General features: G+C 44.7%; 1 protein-coding gene and 1 long non-coding RNA gene across 2 annotated transcripts in view; both read right to left on the reverse strand.

The window, feature by feature from the left end:
* Positions 1-26,569, reverse strand: part of XKR6 (XK related 6) — a 319,850-nt gene that overhangs the window by 206,821 nt on the left and 86,460 nt on the right. The window lies entirely within an intron of this gene.
* LOC141580880 (uncharacterized) lies at positions 14,444-24,847 on the reverse strand. The gene is made up of 2 exons (XR_012513319.1): positions 17,119-24,847; positions 14,444-17,074 (listed from the first exon to the last, which is right to left on the reverse strand). It is a non-coding gene; the product is annotated as an uncharacterized LOC141580880 (long non-coding RNA).

The following is a 26,569-nucleotide window of genomic DNA, read 5'->3' on the forward strand; positions in this document are numbered from 1 at the left end:
GTGCCTCACTGGAGTGAGGAAGGAATGGGAGTGCCTCCTGTTCCCTACCTCCCCATGCACCAGCCCATGTTGTGATTGCCCTCACTTACTGGGAAAGCTCTGGGCACGCTCTGCCTGAAAGGCAGCTGGGAGCCACCTGTCAGAGAACATCACCACTGTGCCCTCACACCATCACCCTGGGACTTGACGGTGGCTGCATCCTCGTGTGGGACCAGGCTTTCTTTTTATTACCCTCCCCTTTGGGCTATTCCCCAGCTGCAAGTTTTGCATCTCCAGAATGTGAAACTTCACTGGTGCTGGGCTGGGTTTCCCCTTGGGAGCCTGGGGATGCGTCAGTGGAGACAGAGCTCTGGAAAGCTGCTGTAAAAGTAACTGAAAAAGCACATCACTGTATTAGGAAGTGATCTGAATATATTAAGGAAGAGAACACGGAATTGTATGCCCACTATGATTACAACTACATGTTTTAAATTTTTGCAAGGAAATGCAGAAATGAATAAAGTTACTGAGATAGATGACAAGTTTGTTGTTTTGTTTTTTTAAAAAAACCTCCTTTAATACTGTATTATTTTTAGAATAAGTAACATTAAACACTATAGGAATCTGGAGAGAAAGGAACCCTAAACGGGAACCCCTAAGTCTTGGCTTAGCCCTGTCTCTGCCCCATCTACAACCACACAACCTTGGATGCGTCCCTCTAAGCCTCAGTTTCCACAATGATACACGAAGTTCCACTGTGTGACTGCCTGGCTATCTTCCAGATTGGAATTCTCACAGTTTTGTTCATCCATAAACAGTGCTTACTGACCTAATTAGGCTATGACTTCAGCCACTGATATTTACCAAACCAAGAGAGTTGGAAATCTGGTCAGAACGCCATCTGCGTACACTGCTCCCAGTAATTCTCAGCAATTTGCCACATATGATTTCAGCCATGCTTGACTTTCCAGGGCACGAATAGTAGCTACTATATTGCTTCAAGGCTGAATCACTTAGCACTTCCCAGAATTCAGATATGATTTATACCGTCATTTAAAAATAAAACTCTCCTGTGTCTAAGAATTGCACTATTTACCATAGAGCACTTCCTAATTTTGGAAGTTAAAAAAAAAAAAGAAAATATTTATTCAGAAAGCACTTCATATTTACATAGCACCTACCGCTAATGAAACATCTTATCCGATCTTAATGATGAGATTAAGGTGTAAATTTAGAGCTCCACCCACCAGCCTGGTGTATTTCTTATTCAGTCCAAGTCTGTTTGAGATAAGTTACCAGACTTCAGCTTTCAGAGTTAATGTGTGGGAGCTATTTTTTCCCTTCTAGATAGAAGCACTTGCCAGTAACGTTTTAGCTATTTCCCAAGGCTCAGAGAAGGTTCTCTATATTTCTCTATGTTGAAGGTGGGACTCTGCTGGCGTGGAGGGAAGGGAAAGGTCACTCACACTCAGTGGGGGAGAGCTGTACTGTCCATCGTCTTCCTCACGCATTTGCAATTGGTCAGCTCCTGTGAAAACACTGGCTGACACCTACGAAAGGAAGTATCTACAGAAGAACAACACCCAAGGCACACCACCATCTCCAGGGTAAATGCCCTGCCACCTCCTGCACCGGGTGCACCTGCAGTTTCCCACCCCCTAGCTCATCCCCTCCTGCAGCCTTGGCCGCCTTCCTTCGTCCCGTTGGCTCCTTCCTCTGCCTTGTCCTTCTGGGGTCTCCTTTGCAGCACTCCCTGGCCTCCCAAGCACTACCTCCCCTTCTTGTTGCCAAATAGCCATCGGCACAGAGCTCTGGGGGCATCACAAAGACCTTCTCCCATCATCCTCTCGGGTCCACCTCTGAGGCCCCCATGCTGGGTGGGAGCCTCATCATCTCTCTAACCGTGGCAACAGATGAAGCACGTGCTCTCACTCACAAGATTCCTGGAGTGCCTGCTCTGCGTGTGTGGGGTGCGGTTCCAGCTCTCAAGGAGCCCACAGCCACCTGCAGGGGACCTGGCCCACAGAGAGTGCCAAGTGCATGCTTGCCAGATGTGAAAGGGGTGTGTGTGTGTGTGTGTGTGTGTGTGTGTGTGTGTGTGTGCGCTGCATTAATCCTCATACCAATCCCCTAAGTGATCTTGGTCAGAGGCAGGAGAATGGGGAGTGGGCCATGGTGGAAGAGGGGGGCACCACAGCGGGAGATGATTCATTGTGATGCCCAGGAAACAGTGCCTGCCACAGGACGGTCTCCTATGAGGCTTCCCTTCTGCCCTGCCTTGCTCAGCATCAGGCAGGCCTCCCACAGGCCTCTCCTCAGAAGAGTCCAATTTCAGACCATCAGCATGGCCCTGAGACAGCAATGGTCTCGATCTGCCAGTCTCTCCTCCTCCTCCTCATACCCCAGCTGGAAGCCACTGCTGCCAGAGGAAGGGCTGGCAGATGTCTCACCTCATATCACTCAGGGAGTCTGAGAATGCAGACTCCAGATCCCATCCAGAGCCTACTGAGTCAGAATGTCTGCAGGTAGGACCCAGGAATCTGCATTTCCACCAACTTCCCAGATGACTCTTGTGCTCACTAGAATTTGAGAATCACTCACTTAAGCTCTAAGCTTCTTATTCAAAGTCTTCTCTTTGGCAGGGGGCCCGAGTGCCCCAGAGGACACTCTCATGGTCCTGCCAGCTGCCCACTTTTCCTCATGGAAGAACAAGACCAGAAGTCAAATGTGTTTTTAAAAAAGAAAAAATACAAATTAAAAAAAAAAAAACAGAAGTATAATTCATGATCCTGATTCAGACTCTTGCTAATGCACGAACTCACCTGAACAGATGCTTACATGTAAATTAGTTACTTGAGAAAAGAAAATCACATTACAGGCAAACACAGAGCTTGCACGTGGCCTGACCTACAGGACATCCTGGATGTCTAAGGACTCATGAGACCCAGCGCAAAGCCCAGGCTGAGGATGTACCTGGCGCACAGTGGGAGCTATCTGCTGTCAGCCATGAATGGCAGCCTTCGGCGGAGGTGGGCTTTCAACATGGAGACGCTCACCAGCCTCGCACTTCGTCATTTTATCATCACAATACTGTCAAGTCATTTCTAATGGGAGAAACACACTATACCCTGCCCAGCCCACATTAAGGCAACCCGAGACCGACAAGTCTAAAATGTCAGCTTGAATAAAAAGCATTCAATGACAATAAGTCAAGTTGCACACACTAGGAAGATGCGGTGAGGTTAAGTGACTTACCTCAGCTACAAAGTGAACCCCCAGCAGCGGGAGAGACATAATCCAAGTCTCCGGTGTCCCACTCTGATCCTAACTCTTTTCTAGATCCTGCTGCCTCTCCAGTGAAAGGGGAGACTTCAAATGAAAAGTAAGCACAGTAGCTTGTGCTGCTGCTAATAGAGGTAGTGGCGCGGCTGCTGCCAGCATCCTCTGAAAAGATTTAACACCAGAAATATTCGAAACAGAACAGAGGCGTCGGAGGTCACCCGGCCAGTCCTGTCCTGCAGGGATCAGTCCCTCCTTCTTAGCGATCTCCAGGGAGCGGCTCCAAGGTCTCTGGAAGCTGAGATGGGCCCCGCAGAACTCTACCTTTACTTCCAGGGCTCAAGAGTGAAAAGTGGAACCAATTAACCCCCAATTCCCCTCTGTACTCTCTCCCTGGCCCTGCCCTCACTCTACTCTGCTTCTGGATCTAAAATCTTGTGTACTCTACAAGTCCTCCTCTATAGCTCAGCTCTTTTCCTCCTTGCCAATCCTCTAACACCGTAGTATAAGACTTGGGTGTTGAAATATCGCTAAGTCTACCCTTAGAGGAGGCATTCAACCACTGTCCCAGCAAAGATCCTGCTTGGCTGCCACTGTTGGTAACCATCCACACGCACTCCTTCCCTTCTTCCTTGCTAACAGGACTCTGATCCTGATTATTTTCCCCACCGCGGGGAATGGCACTGACCTCAAGCTCAGGATGAATTCAGATCTGCTCAGGTCAATCTCGGCAGTCCCATTCTTCAGACCAGGGGTTAACTTTCAGCACAGCAACATGATAAGGTTTGGTCAAGGAGACATGGGGAAAGCTGGGGGCCTTATGGACAAGGTTTCCTCCTTCTTAAAGATAGATCTAGGAAGAGACCTCCTCTCCTTCCTCTGGACATGCTCATGTCTCAAAATGATGACCAGAAACAATGAAAGTATCTTGCAGCCACACCAAGGGAACCAGCCTGACATTCTGAAGACAGCGGAGCAAAAAGATGGAGGGAACTTGGACTTTCAGGATCATCCCTGAGCTACTGAATTAGCTAATCCTAGAGTCACATATCCAGCAACCTCCTGCGGAGAGCCCAGTCCATTCTCAGACAGTCTGTGAACATCTGCTCTCACACACAAAGGTCATCTCCAAGGATAAGTAGTGTGTTTCCGTCACTAGCAATGCTCAGGCCCAGGCAGGAGACAGAGCAGGGACTTCTGTCCTGAAAAGGGTGAAGTCTGCATAAAGACCTCATCTGTCCAGAGTTTCCAAAGAGCCTACCTGGAGAAGCAAAAACCATCAAAAGAAACAATTTGCGACTGAATTGTTGAAAACATAAAGTATTGCCACTGTCAGATTAAATATTTTTTTCCAGGAATGTAGCAGGAAAAAAGCAATGCAAAGAAGGTTAGTAGCTTTAAGAATTCACATGTCTGTTTGAAAAAAAAAAAAAACTCTTAAGAAAAATCTGTCCAGTGTCAGGTCAGAAACAGATTTCAGGCTCACATCTTGTAACACCAGTATCAGAAGACATCTTCAAATCCATACCTGTGTATCAGCTTACGTGTAAAAGACATGTGGCTAAATATCTACTTGAGTCCGCCCCCAAAAAAGGGTTTTACGGAAACCCAATCTGACATAAAATGACAAATCTGACCCAGATCCCCTTACAGTCTTCCACAGTCAAGCATAAAGCCAACTGCTTCATTACAGACAGTTTCAGATCATGATGCCAGTCCCATTTACTCAGTCCACCTCTCACACTGCTTTGTCATGTTACTAGTTTTGTGTGGCACTGTCTTCCCTCTCCAACTAAATGCAATGTCCCTAGAGAGGCAATATCATACCTGGAGTACACGCTGGAATCTAGATTCTCAGTAAACGAGAGGGCTGAATGGCTGCAGTGGTACCTAACATCTTTCCTTCCTTCCTTAGGTGACAAAGACAGGAGGGAGTGCATGGCACTCCTATTAAAACCAATGAGCTAAAGACACCAAGTAGTTAGATTCAAGTGATGAGGATTAAACCATAAACTTAACATTGATTTCAACGGTCTAGACATACAATCTGAAACTCATTTATTTCTTCAGCCAGTATTTAATGAGCTCCTGTAAGTGCAAGGCATTAAAAAACAGAATAGAATGGTATCAGCCCTTCAGTGCCTAGCCTAGCAAGATTAAATGAACTTAAATGTGATCAATTCCATGTTAGAGGTATAAGGCAATATGGGATTTTGTGAAACGTCTGATTATCTGTGGCAGAGCAAATCGGTTTAGGCTGAATGTGCCTTTGCACATAGAAGATGCCCAATAAATGCATGATGGATGGATGGATGGATGGGATGATACTTCATAGGCTTTGAAAGGGGTGTCATATGGTCAGAGCAAGGGACAGGAGATTCCAGCCAACAAAACCACGCAAGCCAAAGCAAAGGGGCAGAAAAGCACAGGATGTGACCTGGGACCTCATGGCTGGAGCATCGGGTCCACTAGAGCATAAAGCTAGAACGAGATCCGGGAGTGGAACACCGCAGAGTTCAGACCTTGCCTGATTTAGAGTGCCAGATGCAGGGACTGCAACTCGACAAGTCAGCTAAAAGAAAACCTTAGAAACCTACTGCATGGGATGAAAGCAGTATTTACCACACACTCATGCCAGGCTGGGGGTGAGTGCTTTTTAAAAATGAAGTAGGCTGGACCAGTGGCTCTCACCTGTAATCCTAGTGTTTTAGGAGGCTGACATGGGAGTATTGCTTGAGCCTAGGAGTTTGAGATCAGGCTGGGCAACACAGCAAGACCCCATCTCTACAAAAAAATTAAAAATAAATGGCAGGGTGTAGTGGTGCATGCGGTTAGTCCCAGCTACAAGGGAGGTTGAGGCAGAATGATTTCCTTTTTTTTTTTTTTTGAGACAGAGTTTTGCTGTGTTGCCCAAGCTGGAGTGCAGTGGCACGATCTTGGCTCACTGCAACCTCTGCCCACCGGGTTCAAGCAATTCTCCTGCCTCAGCCTCCCAAGTAGCTGGGATTACAGGTGCCTGCCATCACACCCAGCTAATTTTTAGTAGAGATGGGGTTTTACCATGTTGGTCAGGTTGGTCTCGAACTCCTGACCTCAGGTGATTTGCCCACCTTGGCCTCCCGAAGGTCTATGATTACAGGCGTAAGCCACTGCACCCTACCAGAAGGATTTCTTAAACCCAGGAGCTCAAGGCTGCAATGAGCTATGATTGTTCTACTGCACTATTGCCTAGGTGACAGAGGACTAAATAAAATAAAAATGAAATATTTCAAAAATGTAAGTAAAAGATAGTAATACTACAAAGAGCACATGTATGCCCAGCCAGCTTTGTCAAAATTTAGCATTTTGCTTAGTTCCATTTTCAAGAAATAAATCACCTACTGTACAATTAAAACCTCTCTATCTTCCCCATCATGTTCCTGTTCCTGGAGGAAACGCTATGCTGAATTTTTTAATCATTCCCATGCATATTCTACTATTCTTACTAGATACATACTTATTCATATGCGCACGCGGGCGCACACGCACGCACACACACACACACACAAATGCATATAATAGTTTGCTTCAAAACTTTATGTAAATGGTTTTATACCATAGCTGTTCTATATTGCTGTGTTGCACTCAACTTTTTTTCACTTTTATCCATGATGGCACAAATGTGGCTTTAAGAGTTATACAGCATTATAGTATTCTATTAAATGAATCTTTGCAACTTATACAGTCTCCTTTTATTTTGCCCACACAGAGTCTTGCCCAGTCACCCAGGGTGGACTGCAGGGGTGCAAATTATAGCTCACTGCAATCTCAAACTCCTGGGCTCAAGTAATCCTCCCACCTCAGCCTCTCACACAGCTGGGACTAGAGGTGCACACCACCAGGCCTTGCTGAGTTTTAGTTTATTTTTTGCAGGGATGAGGTCTCACTGTGTTGGCCAGGCTGGTCTCAGATTCCTGGGCTCAAGTGATCCTCCCACCTCAGCCTCCCAAAGTGCTGAAATTACAGGCGTGAGTCACTGCACCCACCTCTAGTCTCTTTATAATGGATTTAAAACATTATTTCCAACATTTTTGCCACTAAAAGCAATGTTGCGAAGGACAGTCCTGGCAGATGATAGGTGTGTAGACTCTGGATTTTATTAGATATTGCTAAATTGCTCTCAAAAAGAGGGTGAAGCAGTTTACGCATTCAGCAGCAATATGCATTAGTGCTTGACACACTTGCCTACATTTTATGCCATATGCTAGACATGAAACAGTATGCTATTGTTTTAATTGCATTTTCTGGATTGCTAATGAGGTTGAACATCTTTTCATATATTGATCTTTTGATTTCCTCTTCAGAAACTACCTGTTCATATTTTTTGCCCACTTTTATAAATTGGGTCTTTTTTCCTTATTGGGTTGAAGGAGGTTCTTTATAAATTCTGAACACCAATCTTTTCATAGTTCTATGTCCTACAAATATCTGCACCCCATCTGTGGCTTATCTTTTGGTGTTCATGTGTCCTGGATATAGTTTTGTTCCTAACTATAACTCATGAAATACTTACAATCAAACCCAATTGATAGGTGAGAAAACTGATCCAGTGTGCTATGTACCCTCAGCTAAAATGAAAAAAAGAGGCACAACTTGAGCCCAGGTCTCTATAACCTTTGCTTCCTCCAAGTTCACTTCTAGGCCATCCTATCTCTTGGGTGAGAGGTAGGAACGCACGTCTGTACCAGCAGGTGGCACCAGGAACGGTGCGAAAGGAACCAAGCAACGGCTACTGCTAGAGAAAAAGCAAGAAGAGGCCTGGAGCAGTGGCTCATACCTATAATTCCAGCACTTGTGAGAGGCCAAGGTGGGAGGATCACTTGAGCCCAGGGGTTTGAGATAAGCCTGGCCAACATAGTGAGACCCATCTCTAAAAAAAAAAAAAAAAAAATTGTTTATAAATTAGCCACATGTGGTGGTGCATGCCTGCAGTCCCAGCTACTTGGAAGGTTGAGGTGGGTGGATCATTTGAGCCCAGGAGGTGGAGGTTGCAGTAAGCCAGGATCGCAACCTGCATTCCAGCATGGGCAACAGAATGAGACCCTGACTCAAAAAAAAGGAAAAAAGAAAAGAAAAAGAAAAACAAGAGAAATTGACTAATGACTGAATGACAGTAGCAAGGACAAAGATAAAGCTGTGTCCAGGCTAGGGGGAAGATGGCACCATTAAGGATGCAGGAATAGGGGAGGAGGCAGTGGGAGTTGGTTTTACATGTGCTGTACTGAGGTGCTGGTGTTAAGTATTACCAAGGAGTTGCAAATGTGGCGCAGGACATTTGGAAGCCATTTGCAGTGATGCCCTGCAGCTGGGGGGTTGGGTGAGTGACCTGCATGTCAAACTGAAGAAACTGAACTCCAGCTCTGGTGGCCCCAAATCCATACAACCCAAGGGACTGTTCGAGTGCCCCAAGAGCTCCTTTCACATTCACTTTTTCCTCCTTCTGTATCTGACACCCAGCACCATGCTAAGCTCATCGTGAGCATTCAATAAACATTTGCTGAATGAATGAAAAGTGTTATATTTCTTATACAAATCCACCACAGTCTCCTATGCAAAAATCCCATGGTTTAGAATTTTTGGGCCCTTAGAAAAGTAATCAAGTATACGTGACACCCACAAGGGTCAAAGGTACAACTCCATTCTGCAGTTAGGCATACAAATATTCATAGCAAGTGAGATAAAGAAAGAGTATAAATCCTATTAAATCATGATGTCACATTTTGCTGCCAAATGACCTCATGCCAAACTTAAGAAAAACTCAGGTTTTGGAATGCGGAATTGCAGATAAGGGACTGTGAACTCACGCTTTTAGAATTCCTCTGACAACTCAAGAGTAAAACGTATTTTTCACCGCGACTCATTGTGCGCACACACACAAATGTAAAAGTGAGCAAATGTTTTAGCAAATAATACATATCCTTACTGTATCTGAGGCATTTTGATAGTTTTTTATTCTATTTATTTTAGTTATAGAATTCTGATTGCAGCCCATTATACTGAGTTTGCAGCCCAAATGGAACACTTTGACCTGAGACTCCCACCTCCTAGATTTAGGGTGTTGGGTGAGGACCCTGGCTGGAAAGATCTGAACCTCTGGAAGCTGTGATAAGAAAGCTCTGCAGCTGGGGCAGGGGTTATCCTAGGACTAGGTGATAAAGGTTACCAGGAGAAAGGGCTGATAGCATAGGCGAAGGGAGCTGGCCATGGTCCTGCCCTGCAAAGAGGAACCGGCAGACTGCAAGAAAGGCTGCGCGAAGCCCACAGAGAAACACTTCCCCCTGGATGATGATCAGGAAGCTAATTCTGCCCTGCTTCTGGAGGAAACTTGGTAAGAAAATAACTCTGAATCCCTTTAAACCTCTTTCAACTTTTCTGGCCTGCAATAATCAATAAATAGGTTTTTCGCCATGGAAGACAGGAGCTGAAAGGGGCATGACAGACCAAACCATCCAGTCAGTCAGTCTGCCTCATCTTACAGGAGGCCATGTGGGCCAAGGAGACCTGGAGTGACTGGCCCAGGACCCTGCTGAGGGCATCCTGCCCACTATGCAGTCCTCCGTTACCCACAGTTGCCAACCCTTCTGCCCGTCCTTCCCTCCCCAGCTTTTCCTTTTTTTTTTTTTTTAAGATGGAGTTTCACTCTTGTCACCCAGGCTGGAGTGCAATGACACAGTCTTAGCTCACTGCAACCTCCGCCTTCTGGGTTCAAATGATTCTCCTTCCTCATTCTCCCGAGTAGCTGGGACCACAGGTGTGTGCCACCACACCCAGATAATTTTGTATTTTAGTAGAGACGGGGTTTTGCCATGTTGGCCAGATTCGTCTCGAACTCCTGACCTTGTGTTATCCTCACACCTGAGCCTCCCAAAGTGAGCCATCGCACCTGGCTCCTCCCCAGCTTTCTAGTCCAGCTTTTATCTCAAATCAAAACCTCACCCACTTCCCTTAGCACAAAGATGGTTTGCAAGAAAAACACCTCTGCCAGCAGTTCTGGTGCTTCCCCGCTCCCCGCACTCCATGGTGGGTGGTGTCTTGTGCCAGTAGCGCACCGTGCCCGGCCACATCCTGAGTCTCTTAGTTATAACAGTTAGATGTTTTTGGCAATGTGGTCCTTTTCTTCTTCTTGAAATTACCTAAGACGCATTCAAATTTAGTTTAAGTATTTTAGACTTAAATATTGGAAAGTGATATAAAAAGTGTGATAACTACTTCAAGTCACAGCTATCTTCCCCTTTTTTCATTTCTTGTAAGAAATAAACATACTACCTATAATTCAAAATTTACACTTTATACTTCAGAGTCTTTATGTTTTTTGTTTTTTTGTTTTTGAGACAGAGTCTCACTGTGCCACCCAGGCTGGAGGGCAGTGGCACAATCTCGGCTCACTTCGACCTCCACCTCCCAGATTCAAGGGATTCTCCTGCCTCCGGAGTACCTTGGATTACAGGTGTGTGCCACCGTGCCCAGCCATTTTTTTTGTACTTTTCGTTGAGATGGGGTTTTGCTATGTTCGTCAGGTAGATCTGAAACTCCTGGCCTCAAGTGATCCTCCCGATTTGGCCTCCCAAAGTGCTGGGATTACAGGCTGGAGCCACCGTACCTGGCCATTTTGAACTTTTTGTTTGGGGCATTTGTAATTTCCCTCTCAAATGGATCACAGGACCTCAAAAACAGAAAGGGACCACTCTTGGGAACCCTCTGTCTCCCTAACACCCAACTTCAAATCATCCACCGAGTGGGGGCTGGTGGGACTGACATCGATGGAGTGGTTACTAGCAGCAGGACACTAGACAGATGACCACACCTACTCATCCTCACAGCCCTCTGAGGTGGTCTCAAAGTCAGCATTGTCAATGTCATCATCAGCATCATCCTTTTTTTTTTGAGATGAAGTTTCACTCTGTTACCAGGCTGGAGTGTAGTGGTGCAATCTTGGCTCACTGCAACCTCCGACTCCCTGGTTCAAGTGATTCTCCTGCCTCAGCCTCCCAAGTAGATGGGATTACAGGCATGTAGCACCACACCTGGCTACAGCATCATCATTTCTGAGGCTCCAAGACCCCCAAGTTACTTTCCCAAAGCCTAGGCCTGCCTGCACCTTCCCTCTCCTCTCCTGCAGGCTGACTGATACTTCCTGAAAACACAAAATGCCACTTACAAGGCAAAAACACTACAACAATTAGGTTGAAGGAGGAAGAGCATCAGGAAGAACAGCTAATGGATGCCAGGCTTGATGCCTGGGTGATGAGATGATCTGTGCAGCAAACCACCATGGCACACGTTTACTTAAGTAACACACCTGCATATCCCTGCACACGGACCTCTGAACTTAAAAGTTGGAAAGAAAAATAGGTTGATACGTCAGTCAAATTTCCTTATAAAATCTTTAACGAGGAAGGCTGCAACTCCAGGCTAGAGAAACAGGGATGTATTTTCAGAATTCAGTCGAGTTCAAATTTGCGCGAACACGTAAGTGACCATTTTTGGTTGTCTTTCTTTTCCCAAACTGTAAATATTATCGGTCAGGTCTACCCCCAACTCAAATGAGATCGTGCTGTACATCAGACAGCAACGAATCTTGGCTTTAAAAATTATACAAATGTAAAGTATTATTAAATATATTGTATCTTCTAAGTTAAGGGAAAAAGAGCTATTTGATGTAGTGTTAGTAGCACCTAAGGCAAGCATGAGAATTGGCATGGGAGTCAAAGATGATCAAATGCCAGTCAAACATGTAACACTGACTGGTGAGATTGTTGCTTTCAGGCACAAGTGTAATTTTTCAGGGGCTCCCCTGGCACACACTGTTCTGAATCCTCTTTCTGTGGAAGCTAGAATTGCAGCCTGATTCTCACAGTGAACAGATGTACTGAGTGTGACAAAACGCACCCATTATGCCAATAAATCAAATGAGTAACTCAAGCCAAAAAACAGACACATATCATGTGCAAGGTGATTAAGCCCACAAACATGTTGGACATGATATATGTTCATCAATAGCAGATGACTGGATAAGAGAGCATGCATCCATCTGATGGAATGCCAACTAGCTAAAAAACACTTTTAAATCATATTTCAGAATTTGGTGAAACACTCAGTTTTACATGAAAGAGTATGTTACAAAACTTTAATAAGAAAAAGTTGTTTACACTTTCCCTTAATTTCCAATTTTTTGCAGTGAACATGTATTATGTTTTTCTCTCCATTCCTCATAGGCAAATGCTTGAGGGAGACAGTCTGGAAAAAGAAGGTAGACCAACATTAGTCAAGCAGCCTTTTCCTGGAAAAAGTAACTATGGGAGTCAAAGGCCCATGAGGTTCACTTTGCCCACATCCCATCAACCCAGGATAGCCAGGCCTCCAGCCAACAGCAGGGTCCTGGGGCTCCAGCCCACAGAGTCTACAACTGACTTCCACACTGGTGTCTTCTTTTGTTTTGCAGTTTTTAGCTGTTTTTCAACAAATACCATATGAAGACTATACATATTTAATACCTCAGTGAATGTCACCCAAATACCAAATGAAAATCTAGCTGGAATAAAGACATTTGGTTTCCGGATGGCAGATTCTAAGAGATTTCACCCACTTGCATATGATTTGCATGTCCTTGGTACCATCTGATGAAAACGGTGTGCTCCATCAATCGATGCCACTGAGTTCTCAAGTTCCAGTTCCATCCAGAAGATGGAAGTCTCCCTAGAGTCAAGTTAAATCCGATTTCCTCAGAGACAGTCAAGTAAATATGTCACCAGCAGCAGGACACTTGCCATCTGACACAGCAAGGCTAAGAGCTCTCATACAGACTTTCCATCTTCTTAGCCCACTCGCCCCCACTCATAAGCCCTCAAGAGACACATAGTGATAATAAAAGTATTTGTGAATTTTCTCTATTGGGTTTTCCAGAAATGTCATTTTACTCACACCCTCCTACTCCCCACGTCTACATTCAGGATGCAACACCCCAACCAGAGTTGGTACGATGCAAACATTCCATGGGAGTTAGAAAACATGGGTTCCAGCACAAACTCGAGCAATCTGCCACTCTGAATCTATTTTATTATGTGTAAAAGTAGATAATACCAGCACTGCTGAACCCACAGGGCAATACTTTTTAAAAAGCCAACAAATCTTGGTTAAAGAAATTATATAGGCTGGGCACCGTGGGTCACACCTGTAATTCCAACAGTTGGGGAGGCCAAAGCAGGCAGATCACGCAAGGTCAGGAATTCGAGACTAGCCTGGTCAACATCGTGAAACCCCATCTCTACTAAAAATACAAAATTAACTGGGCATGGTGGTGCATGTCTGTGGTCCCAGCTACTAAGGAGGCTGAGGCAGGAGAATCACTTGAACCTGGGAGGTGGAGGTTGCGGTGAGCTGAGATTTTGCCATTGCACTCCAGTCTGGGAAACAACAGCAAGACTCCATCTCAAAAAAAAAAAAAAAAAAAATTATATACAAATGTAAAGTGTTACTAAATAGATTGTATCTTCTACAGTTTATAGACAGCAGCCCTGGCTTCACCTTCCAGCTTATTAGGAAGGCAAAATCCCAAGACCCACTCCAGAAATACTGAATCGGAATCTAGAATTGAACTAGATCACCAGGTGACTCACATGCGCACGCACGCACACACACACGCACACACGCACGCACACACACACACACACACACACACACACACTCAGTTTGAGGACTGAGCTGGAGGCCTGTAAATCCTAGTAGCATTATTTCTAAGAGCTGGTACATGAACAAGAGGACCCAGTGGACAGAGTGAACTTAAGGTCCTATTTTTAGCAGTCTTTAGTTTTCCTGATGTTACTAATGCTGTGTGTTCTTTTCACTTACAGAATACGAGGTGTCAGAAAGCACACTTTGGAACTGTATCTTGGTAATTTCACAGCTAGGACAGGAACTCTGTCTCATCAGAGCTATGCTGAAAAGCTTTCTCCGCAGGCTAGGATGACTACGTGGTCATGCATGTTCGAATTATGTTCCTGTTTTCAACTAAATATCCTTTACAGAAAGGTTCAAGGTACTTCTTTTAGAGTATTTGAGAAGTTTATTTTTGAATCATTTATATATTGCTTGCATAAGTGATAAGAACCATTTAGAAATCTTATTTCCTTAACTATTAGTCTGTTCACATTTCTTGGAGGAAGAGGAAGCTTTACTTTTTTTTTTTTTTTTTTTTTTTGAGATAAAGTCTCATTCTGTCACCAAGGCTGGAGTGCAGTGGCACAATCTTGGCTCACTGCAACCGCCACATCCCGGGTTCAAGTGATTCTCCTGCCTCAGCCTCCCAAGTAGCTGGGACTACAGGTGGGTGCCACCATGCCTAGCTAATTTTTTTGTACTTTTATTAGAGATGGGGTTTAACCATGTTAGCCAGGATGGTCTCGATCTCCTGACCTTGTGTTCTGCCCGTCTCGGCCTCCCAAAATGCTGGGATTACAGGGGTGAGCCACCACGCCCGGCCAAAAGCTTTACTTTCTTTTGAATCTTCAGAGGGGATAGGAAAAATACAAATTTTGTTATGTACCAAAAGTTGGTTTTAAATAGACTTTGAGTCTTGGAAACTTCTGGAATATTTCCCCATGGAAATAAAATGATCATTAGATTCTGAATCGAGTCATGGAGGTCTAACCTAGAAAGAGGTATTCGTAAGAATTTTCTTTATTGATGTGGTCCAGGAGAATAATGAGCTGCTTCTCCCTTTCCCTAGCCCCTGAATACCCTCAGTGCTCCCCCAGGCAGGCACACTGTCCATCTCCACCATCCTCTGTTCAAAGAGGAGCAGCTGCTGCCTCCCAGGGAAGAGCCAGGTGCCCGACGGCAGTCCCCGCGCCACTGAACCACACTTCCTCTTCTTCAGAGCTCTTCTCTTAGCTGGGGACGGCAGGAGGACCCTCATCCAACCAAAGTCACACCGAAAATCCGTAAGCTCAGCGGGGCTGTCCGGTTGACTTTTGTCACCCTGGCCTCTAATATAATAGCCACGCCATTGCTGCTGCCCAAGAAATACCTATTAAAATGGATGAATCACTAAAACACTTTTAAAAGATGATGCTTATTAACACAACTCAACCTCCAACTGGGGGGAATTTTAGGCTCTGGCTTCTAGTGAAAATTCTGGGAGAGAAGGGGCTGGAGGCAGGAACGGCACCGCTGGGCAGGGCAGCTCTGCCTCCAGGGCGAGCTCTGAGATCAGCTCCTCTCAGGCAGTCGCCGGATTATTTTCCCTAAATCCCTTACTTGCTTTACTTCTAAATCCAGATTCTTTACAATCTCCAAGTTTCCTTGCAACTCCTTAGGCAGGGGCAGTGAAGGACTTACTTATTCACTCGTTCAAGTATTATACAGTTATTGAACCTCTGATGTATCTCAGGCATTGTTCTAGGTCTTGAAAAAACAGCTACCCGCAGAACAAAGCCCCTGCTCTCCCAGAGCTTATATCTAGTGGAGGAGACAAAACTGTTAAGATGAGGTCGTGATGGAGGCGCTAAGGTCGTGATGGAGGCGATGAGGAAGTAAGGAAGATCACGGAAGATGCGCCACTCTGGACAGGCTGGGCAGAGCCCTCGCTGTGGAGGGGACAGTTTAGCAGAGATTGAGCACTGAGCACATGGGGCAGCGCATCCTAGACAGAGGGAGCGACAAGGCAACAGCCCCGAAGCAGGTGGAGTTGGGCAACCTAGCAGGATGGGCACCGGGTGGGCGAGGTGGTGCAGCCGGTTTTTAAACAGTGCTCATTTTTTTTTCTTTTTATTGTGTTTTGTTTTGAGGCAGGATCTAACTCTGTCGCCCAGGCTGGAGTGCAGTAGCATAATCTCAGCTCACTGCAGCCTGACTTTCCCAGACTCAGGTGGTCCTTCCACCTCAGCCTCCCAAGTAGCTGGGACTTACAGGCATGAGCCACCATGTTCAGATAATTTTTTTGTATTTTTTGTAGAGATGGGGGTCTTGCCACGTTGCCCAGGCTGGTCTTGAAATCCTTGGGCTCAAGCAATCTACCCACTGAGGCTTCCCAAAGTGCTGGATTACAGGTGTGAGCCACTGCACCCGGCCTCATTTAAAAAAAAAAAAAAAAAAAATTTATGACTTCCACCTAACCCAAGTCTTCCACCTAACGGGACACTGAGCCCTTAATTAAAGCTTTGGGTTTCACTCATCATGTTTCACACGCAACGATTTAGTCTAGAAACTCATGAGATCTTGTGACACAAAGTGGCTGGGAGGATGGCATGAATAGAAGACCCACCACTGAGCAGCTGGAGGGCTGCAGGTCCAATCAGACAGTAAGATCACTTCCAGAAGGTGCTTTCCCTAAAACTAAGCTAGCATTCACACTTAACCCTTGCAAAAACTTCCTACATTGACAAACACAACAGAATTTTGCTGTTGATTTCAGCGTCTCAGAAAAATGTGTTCTCTCTTTGATATGCCTAATTAGGCTAGTCAAACCAGGAGTCAAAGCAGTTTCTGGGGAGGAAGGTAGAAAGTTCTGTTTTCAGTTTGGCTATGACTTGTGCTGATCTTTAGACTACAAAAGCTTTTGCTGGCGTTGGCCTCGGACTCGGTGCTTTGAAAGCTGGCTGCAAATGTGCTTTATTGGCAGGTGGTGCTGGGGGCGTCCACTGGCGAAGTGGTTAGAGACCAGTTCCCTCACCCGCCTGCTGGAGGGACCTCCATCTCCCTTACTCACCCTGCAGTGGTACCGTGCACATCTGGGGAAAGTGACCGTCGCTAAAACACTTTGAAAAGCATGCATGCATGCCTGCACGCACGCACGCACGCATGCATGCACGCATGCACACACACACTGCTCACAGGGAGTATCTGCAGTACGGAATTCTAGTACTGTGCACCTCAGTTAGAGACATCCCAATTTTTCAGAGTGTCCATGATTTATAGCAAGAGATATTTGGGCAAATGCAGAAATTATACACAGTCACTGAAACTAAGTTTGTAAGCGTCAAAAATTGGAAAGAACCTGATTAACAAGAATTGTAAACCGCTTGACTTCCAGCGAGACAGAGCTGGTTACATCCATGCAGAAGCCTTGAAAAAAGATGCTGTGCTTGGAGAACATACACTGCACACGGCTGAACAAGGGAATCTGAAATGACGACAAACTGAGTATTAGCAGCAGTGACCTAGTGAATTTTGTTAATTCTTACGCACTATTTAAAATTTTTATGAATTATGTCATTTTTATGAGAAAAAAATTATCTGAATTTTGGAAAAACAAGGATAGAGAGATGGAAGACAGGAAATTTTTACTAACCACCTTCTCTTCTGTTCCTCATCTGCCAGAGATTATAAACCGAGAAGCCACAAGAGCCAATGTCCCCTCCTTGGTGGAAACTCTCACAGGAGAGAAGTCCTGGAAGATGGAAGTGGTCGCTACTGTGCAGTGGAACTCCCACTCCTTAGCATCAAGTTTGCAGCCCTCCCTGATCTGCCCCATTTTAAGTACCCTTGGATTTGACCCTGCTCACCCTTCCTCATGCTGTTTAGTTTGTGGGGTTATCTCAGCCTGGAGTGTCCTCCTAAGCCCTTTAGGGATGTGGCTCACCCTTCAAGGCCACAGCTAGAAACGGTCTCCTTCTACTAGCGGAACCTCCACGATCTTAGTGTTGTATCTTGCAGTCTAGTTTGTTACAACCATGCCCACCTCCATAAATAATGTCATGGAGATGCCATCTGGGCTAGGCCTTGGGGAAACAAATCTGGGCAAGAGGAATGACAGCAGGAGAAAGGAGGAGGATGTGCCCAGCTGCATTTAGAAAACAGCGAGGCTGGGCCGAGTATGGTGGCTCACGCCTGTAATCCCAGCACTTTGGGAGGCTGAGGTGGGCGGATCACCCAAGGTCAGGAATTCAAGACCAGCCTGGCCAACATGGTGAAACCCCCTTTCTACTAAAAATACAAAATAAATTAGCCAGGCATGGTGGCGGGCACCTATAATCTCAGCTACTTGGGAGGCTGACACAGAAGAATCACTTGAACCTGTGAGGCAGAGGTTGCAGTGAGTCAACATCTTGCCATCCATTGCACTCCAGCCTGGAGATCAAGAGTGAAACTCTGTCTCAAAAAAAAAAAAAAAAAAAAAAAAAGAAAGAAAGAAAGAAAGAAAAGAAAAAAAAAAAAAAGAGCAAGAGCTTCTAAATGGGTCCAACAGTGGCTGGAAAAGCAGTAACTGAGTGGAGACACTTCAACAGGTTTTTTCTTCCTTAAGACAAACCTGTTGGTCAACCCCCACTGACATAAACATCACATCGTTTTCCCTACAAGCTTGCACTGGAATTTGGAATACTGAGACCTGCCCTCCATCTCAGCTGGGCACCCCGAGGACTTGCCTGCATATTCCCATGAATTCTCCCATATTCGAATTCACTCATGTCGTCCATTTACCGCTGCTAGAATGGCAACTCCACGCCTCGTGTCTTTTGCTGCCCCAGAGCCCAGAACAGTGCCTAAAGCCTAGTAAGCATCATCAATGGGCAAAAATGAAGAATTTACTTCAACATGATGTCCAACTGCCCCGTGCTTCTCAAGTTCCCCTACCGAGTAGCTCTCTGACAAGACAATTCTGCTGTACTTCCATTCTGAAAAAGGGTGGGGAGAGACAGGAAGAAAGAATGGAAAGGGACAATCTCCAATTGCTGAGAAATGTGGTCTTTTCAATCACTGGGCAGAACCTGCATCTATGGAAAACTCTGCCGATGCATAACCTGAAGCCCACCGAGGCACTGGGGTAAAACTGTGTGCACAGTTACTATGCACCACTGAAAGGCTACTTGCATGCAAAGCTTCCATCAGGCAAGAGGAAGAGGAGGGACAGAGCTGATGAGGGAAGAGTTTATGTGAAGCGAGTATTCAGCAGTCATGAAAACCTACAGAGAAACTAACACCACCTGTCCCTAGGTCAGCATCAGCTGCACTTGGAGGATTTTCACCCCATCCCTAGCACTTCCCTTCCATCACTGCCTTTTTATTCTTGCTCCAAGTTTCAAACCTATAAGGTGGTCATCAACCTCATGATGAAAGGGAGCCAGGAAGGTCAGAGGGAGAGAAAGATGAGGCACACAGAGAAAAGGCTTTTATGAAGTCTTTTACTTCACTCAGAGGAAATTCTCTCTCTTTTTTTTTTTTTTGGCCAGAATTTAGGATTTATGTATTATATGTAAAACTAAGTGTAAGATTAGCTACTGATGGCAGTTTTTTTAATTTTAGAAGAAACGGCAGCTACTGAATTAATTCTATTTAACCTCAATTTAAACAGATAAATCTAAAAAAAAAAAAAAAAATCCAGGGAGGAGACAAAAACTACAATTTAGTACAATGACTTCTTACAGACATGAACAAAAACAACACAGGAATGGCTTATGCCGGTAGATGTGAAAAGCAACGCTCCAACACCTGCTTAAACTTCCTAAAATCGTCAAGGAATCCAACTACTCAAGAGTTCAATCAAGCCACCTAGCCAGAGACCTGCTGAATCAGGCCCCAGGAGAACTCAGAGAGGCACACTCGGAGCTTTCCCAGAGCCACAGGGTCACCTGCACTTGGAAAGGTAATTCCTTATTTCTGAAAGTGGAAAAACTACCTGACAATGATCTCAGTATTTTCTAGATTCCACAAATGGGGCTTTTAAAATGGCATGCTAATCCATTCTGGGATGTGGGTTTCTAAAGTCAAAACGGGGCCGTAAAAGGTCACTGAGAACCATTTGAGAGCTAAAGAAAACCCCAATTCCTAAGGGAAAATTTCTGAGATATTATTTGATTAAAAACGGAGCTTGCTTTGGAGGGAGACTAAGATAAACTCCCTGCTTCTAACTGTGTCATCAGCAACCCACAGTCAGAAACCTGTGCTTTCTCTTCAAAATAAAAAACTGCAAATCTACACAATTTTTGGTCATGTCATATTTTAGGTAAAATCATTTCAATAAGTATTGATTTAGCATATTTTCACTGCTGCAAAATTGGGAATGTTCAAAATAAATTTTTAAAAATTTTCATGGCAAAGTAATGCCTTTCAGAGTTGTGGAATTTAAAAGCCCTTGCTGACAGCTTTCGCACCCACGGGAGGAGATGCGGACTAACACTGCAAATGAAGTCCAAAATATCCCTCGTAACAATTTCAATTTATTCAGTAATTTCATTCTTGCTTTCAAGTCCCAGAGAATACAGAAAGCAGGTGTCTGCCTCACTAATCATAGTCCAGGGTTTAATAATTCAATGTTGGGCCTCCTAAGAAAAAGTCTCCAAGGAAAACACTTAATGTAGCGTATGGCAAGCTTTCCCTAATGAGCAATTCAGCATGAGTTCTGCGACACCCTGGGACATAAAAGGACGCACTTTGGAGAATTGTGAAACTGACTAGAGATCACTGACTTCCTCTGAACTTCCTTCCTGCCGGCATTCATTGAGGAAGTTTGTCAATCCCAATCTTAAAGAGGCCAAGGAAGAAATCTCAGTATCTTTCCTGGAAATTTTATCCTTGACGCAGTATATACACAGCACTTGGCACAGTGGCTGGCACTCAATCAGCCGAGATTTAAAAAATGGGTATTCAGCTTAAATTTTTCTGGAAAATGCCCTTCCACTGGAAAGATGACGACAATCACCACACGAGGTTGCATCATGGATTCAACCTCGGCTTCTCTTCCTTCAGGGCCCTTTCGTCCAGTTCTTAATAAAAGTAGTCTAGTCACACAAAACTATGACATATACAGGCAGTCTTAAACTTCATATTGCAGATTATCAGAAATAAAAATAATACAAGTTATAACCATTGCATCATTTTTGATCATTTATTAGTGTTCAATTCGTTTTGTGCAGATTGATGGCTATTGTACAGGTTGGAAAATTACCCACATCACTTCTTGGCCTTCTGGCTAAGATCAAGTGTGAAAAGTTATCCACAAGGTAACATAAATGATTTCCTCAAAGCCTGTATTGCTGTGATCTTTGTGTTATCTGAGGCTTCCGTGCTTTTTCATATGTAACTTTTGGAAACCTCTTCAAGAGACTTTCAGAAAGAGTTCTTGGACAAGCATTGGTTGAAACAGGATGATACCAGCTGCCCTTTAACCTCTACCACATTAGGTTTTTTAAAACAATGTCTCCCACCACACAGCAATGCTGAAGTAATTATCTAAACTTTCCCAAACTGTTCTTGGAGACCCGGACTAGTTTCCTGTGAGTTATGGGTTATGAGATAAAGAAAAGCAAACGGGTCCTCTATGCAAAACGGAGGCCTGAAGATGCTAATATTTACTACACAGTTCCAAGAATCAGCAGCTGTCATTCTTCTGACTTGACAAACCAATACAAAATTTTTTTTATATCTTTAGAGTACTCAGGATTACAGACTTTATTATTTTACCAAATAAGAACATACAATAGAGAAAAGGACATGAAGGTTTAAGGAACAATTTTTAAGACTGAAAAAAATGAAGTCCCCATCCTGCCCTTTTCTTTCCTCTTTTGTCACAGGTTGGCAGCCACCCTCCACCAGCCATTCAGAAGCTGTGGGGACTCCTGGTACTCACGTCCCCTTGGCCTTGGCCTCAGGGCCGCAGGTCACAGCTTACACACCGGCCCTCACCACTGCTGAGTCAAGACCGGGTCTCCCCCACTCCCTTCCCCGCCCCGTTCCTACTCACTCACTCCCACTGGTAATGGGATAGAAGAGTTGCAAAACACTGATTTAGATAATGATATTTATATGATCTTCTTCATTTCCTTTCCTTTAACGCACATGTATTTTTTTAAACAAAATTTACTTACTAAAAACAAACTCCTTCACAATACAAAAAGCTATTTATTTGGACAAAGTTGGTCCCATGCACAGAAAACTTGATATTCATTTCCAGCCGCCCGGACCTCAAGCACTTGGTAATGACAGCCAAAAGATGTGAAACTCTCACTGGAGAAATACATGGACCCTGTTCACAATTTTGATACATGGAACACAAACACAGACAAGCAGCTTCTGAAAATACTTGTACATTACACGAAAGTAAAAATAGCATCATGCTTTAAAGTGTTTCTCAAAAAATCATTTCAAACGACTAGGTTTTAAATAATTAGGCCACTTAATTTTTATTAGAGCAAGAGTCAGAAAATGATTGTAGGCTGTATCCTTTTACACAAAACACATCTGCAGGGTTTCTAAAAAGCTATATACAAAAGAAAAATTTTAGAATATCCTATTTTCAATGTCAGTAATTTGCTAATATTTCTAAGGGTTACGTTAGCTTTTATTTTTTTTAAAGGTTGAGTATAGGTTCATGTGGGATTACAAATATGGTCTATTCTTTTGAGGAATCTTGCTTTTAAAATCTTACTGACATGACCACTTTCTCTGTACGTGATTGGTTTTACTGGCGTCTAAAAGTCATACAAGGGTCTCATCGACCACCTCCTTAACTCAGAACTCCAGAAGCCAGTGAGCTCGAGAGGCTTTCCCTTGCCTGAGCCATGCTGAAGTCCATTCCTGGCCTCAAGGGTTATGGTGGTTAGAGGGAAGAGTGGACACCAACACCCCACAGAAGGCCTGGCATGGAGCAGATGTCCAGTGGAGACAACCGTCATGTGCACACTAAAAGGCTACCTTTAAAATACAATGCTGGCCGGGCGCGGTGGCTCATGGCTATAATCCCAGCACTTTGGGAGACCAAGGTGGGCAGATCACTTAAGGTCAGGAGTTTGAGACCAGCCTGGCCAAAATGGTGAAACCCCATCTCTACTAAAATTATAAAAAATTAGCCGGGCTTGCTGGCGGGCAGCTGTAGTCCCAGCTATTCGGGAGGCTGAGGCAGGAGAATGACTTGAACCTGGGAGGTGGAGGTTACAGTTGAGCTGAGACTGTGCCACTGTACTCCAGTGTGGACAACAAAGCGAGACTTCATCTCCAAAGAAATAAATAGATACAATGCAGCAAAATGTTTACAGACAAACTTTAGACAGCCCAGACCCTTAAGCCCACATCTATTCTGTTTCCCTACAAGAATCTGCAGGAAGCAAGACAGAAATGAACGGTAACAAGTAGACTCTACCGTGAGGCAACCGAAAACCTCTCGATCCCAGAGCAAAACACAGCAATGGGAGGGAAGAAGACGGAACAACTGTGATGCTTCTATCTTGACTTATGACAAAAGGGCTAAAATTGGGCAACATTTTAAAGGGCTAGAAAGGAACTGTACTGTGACTACTTGGCAAAGAAAAGCAACTGGATAGCTAGGACTCTGACTTAGTAATTAATTTTTTTTTTTTTTTTTTTTGAGATGGAGTCTCATTCTGTAGCCCAGGCTGGAGTGCAGTGGCACAATCTCGGCTCACTGCAAGCTCTGCCTCCCAGGTCCCAGCTAAGCAATTCTTCTACCTCAGCCTCCCAAGTAGCTGGAATTACAGGCATGAGCCACCGTGCCCAGCTAAGTTTTGTATTTTTTAGTAGAGACAGGGTTTCACCATGCTGGCCAGTCTGGTCTTGAACTCCTGACTTCACGATCTTCCTGCCTCAGCCCTCCAAAGTGCTGGGATTACAGGTGTAAGCCACCACGCCCAGCTCGATTTTATTTTTTAAGAGACGGTCTCACTTCATCACCTGGGATGAAGTGCAGTGGCATGGTCATAGCTCACTGCAGCCTCAAACTCCTGGGCTCAAGCGATCCTCCTGCCTCAGCCTCCCAAACAGCTGGGACTACAAGCACATGCCACCACGCCCAGCTAATTTTTACTTTTTGTAGAGACAGGGTCTTGCTATGTTGAACAGGCTAGTCTTGAACTCCTGGCCTTGGGCAATCCTCCTGCCTGGGCCTCCCAAAGTGCTGGGATTACAAGTGTGAGCCAACACACTCAGCCCTGATCGACTTTAGACTCTTCTGTGCTTGGCGTTATCCCCACATTTTTCTATCAACATCAGGGAGAAGGAGTGAGGACAGAGAACGTGGATCCAGGCATGGTCCCACTCGGGCTCCTCTCTCAGGAACACTCTCTCTGCAGATGCGAAACAGTGAGGCACACGTTGCAAAAGACCAGACACAGTACTTCAAAAGCATGCACAAAACCCCTTCACATCTGAATACATGACATTGACTCCAGGCCAAGCGGACTGACCCCAGCTCCCCTCCTGCTGTTGGGTTCATCTGCAACAGACAGGAATGTTTGCGAGGTGACAGCTGAATTTTTCTTACATAAAAGATCTGTTTTACAAGGTTATTTTATCTGGCTACAGGTCCAATGCATAAAAGACAATGCCATCCTGTCTCATGTACAAAGAGCAATGCCGCGTGGACGCGTCCCGTAAGTGCGGCGCCGCCACTCTGATGGTGCTCTCCCATTAAGAGTTTCTTCAGGCTGCTTGATTCTTCCACAGTGCGCCTCTTGGGGAGGCTGTATTTTGCCGGAAAGTTCCAGTGAACGATGTAACAGGTGGAGGATCCCAGATCCCAAAACAGAAACTGGAACATCGCAAAGGGACCCTTGTGCTGAAACACATTTCTAATCCCATCATCAGGTGCATCTGTTCTGTTAAATGCCCACTACACTTATAAACAAATTAATCCAATTCAGAAATAACCACACAATTGTAAAATCTGAAAGGAATAAGGAAGGAATTATCTGTGAATCTCGCCAATTTTCCTGAAAAGGGGCTGCAGATTTAAGTGTTACAAAACAACAGAATCTTAAATTTCTAGTCGCTACTATAGTTTGAAGTACACATTTATACCGTAAGTCTGATACCCCAAGACATAAGAAAAAGTCACAGGTAGGGAGAAAACCTTCATAATAGTTGGAAATGTTAGAAGAAACATGTTCATTTAAAAAACAGGACATTAGTACTCAACGAAATAAACCCACTAAGCCAGCCGGAGGCATCGCCTAGAGGACTGAGGCTCAGCATGCCTGAGTGCCTTAGCTTCTGCTTCTAGCACCTGTGCTTCTGGGGCAGCCCTTTGCAGAGAGTTTCAGTCCATTTCATTAGGAAGCTCTTCACTGGTGGCTGTCTGTTCCATGCGTGGAAAGGCAGTGAGTGACCTTCAAGACGTGATGCTCCATTCCAAGGCAACAGAGAACCAATCACGAATGGGCGTGAGAACAGAGCCAGATGGTGGGCCGAGGTACAATGAAGAGGATCATCTGAATCCAGGCTTCCTGACACGTGACCAGGGCCAGTCCATACACCCACAGAAACCAAACGAAGACGTCTATCTGTGCAGTCTTCCCAGGAAAAAAATCCACAGATTTCTTCAGATTTTCCAAAGAGTTTGTCTGAAACTTTCAAAATAAAAAGAACCATTGTTTCAGGCTCATTTTCTCTGGGTGTTCCTATGTAGTTAGTGCACCTGAACTCATAAGGATGTGCTCATCCCTGGGCAAAGAGTCAGATGTCCGAATTCTCAGTGATATACTGGGCTGTGAAGTGCACGGAGCCAGAGGTGCAGATTCCCCAAGAGACACATACTGAAACGCTTTTCTAGTACAACTGAGGCTAACGCAAAATCTGAATGAAAAATGTAAGGCTTTATTTGGAATCTTATTTCCCTATGTCTAGACCTGTTCTATTTCTATCAAGTTTCTAGGAAGCAGTCATCAGACCCTGACTGTATTCACGCCATCATCTCCCCTATGTTGAGTTGTCCACATTGTTTTCTAAAGTTATACAACATGGGCAAAAGACCTTTATTAATATTTTCTCTAATATCTACTATATTTATTTCTAGCTAAGTTAATCTTTGAGCCACACATCCCTTCAGAACATACCAGAACAAAATCAAATTCATTGTTAGGAAATGTATCAATACTTCCAAAGATCACATGCCACTACCCTTAAGATACTGCAGCCCACTAGTATGAGCCGCCCAACCTCGGAACACCCACAGCTCCAGGCCATGTGTGCACCAGCTCATCCTTCCCAGGAAAGTCACTTCCTTCCCTGAGAGCACTTTAAGAGAGCTCTGGGCGAGCTTGTCCCCCAACCCTACCACCATTTTTTATTCTTAGGCTCTGAAGTCATTCCCTCTTGGGTCTCTTTCATTTGTGCTCACAGTTTTCAGAATCTAAGATGGTCTTTAAAATATTCATTCAAGTAGGGACCAAGTTTTCTCCTGCCTGGTTAATTCCTTCTGGGTGTATCAAATGGCTGGGTCCAGTCAATACTGTGGCTAGAATTGGCTAAGAGGAAACACCTCTATTGACGAAAGTATCACAGAATGAAAGTTCTAAAAGCCAGCTAAATGAGAAAGCAACTAAACAGG

Source organism: Saimiri boliviensis, chromosome 13 (genome assembly GCF_048565385.1).
Source record: "Saimiri boliviensis isolate mSaiBol1 chromosome 13, mSaiBol1.pri, whole genome shotgun sequence".
Classification (NCBI taxonomy): domain Eukaryota; kingdom Metazoa; phylum Chordata; class Mammalia; order Primates; family Cebidae; genus Saimiri; species Saimiri boliviensis.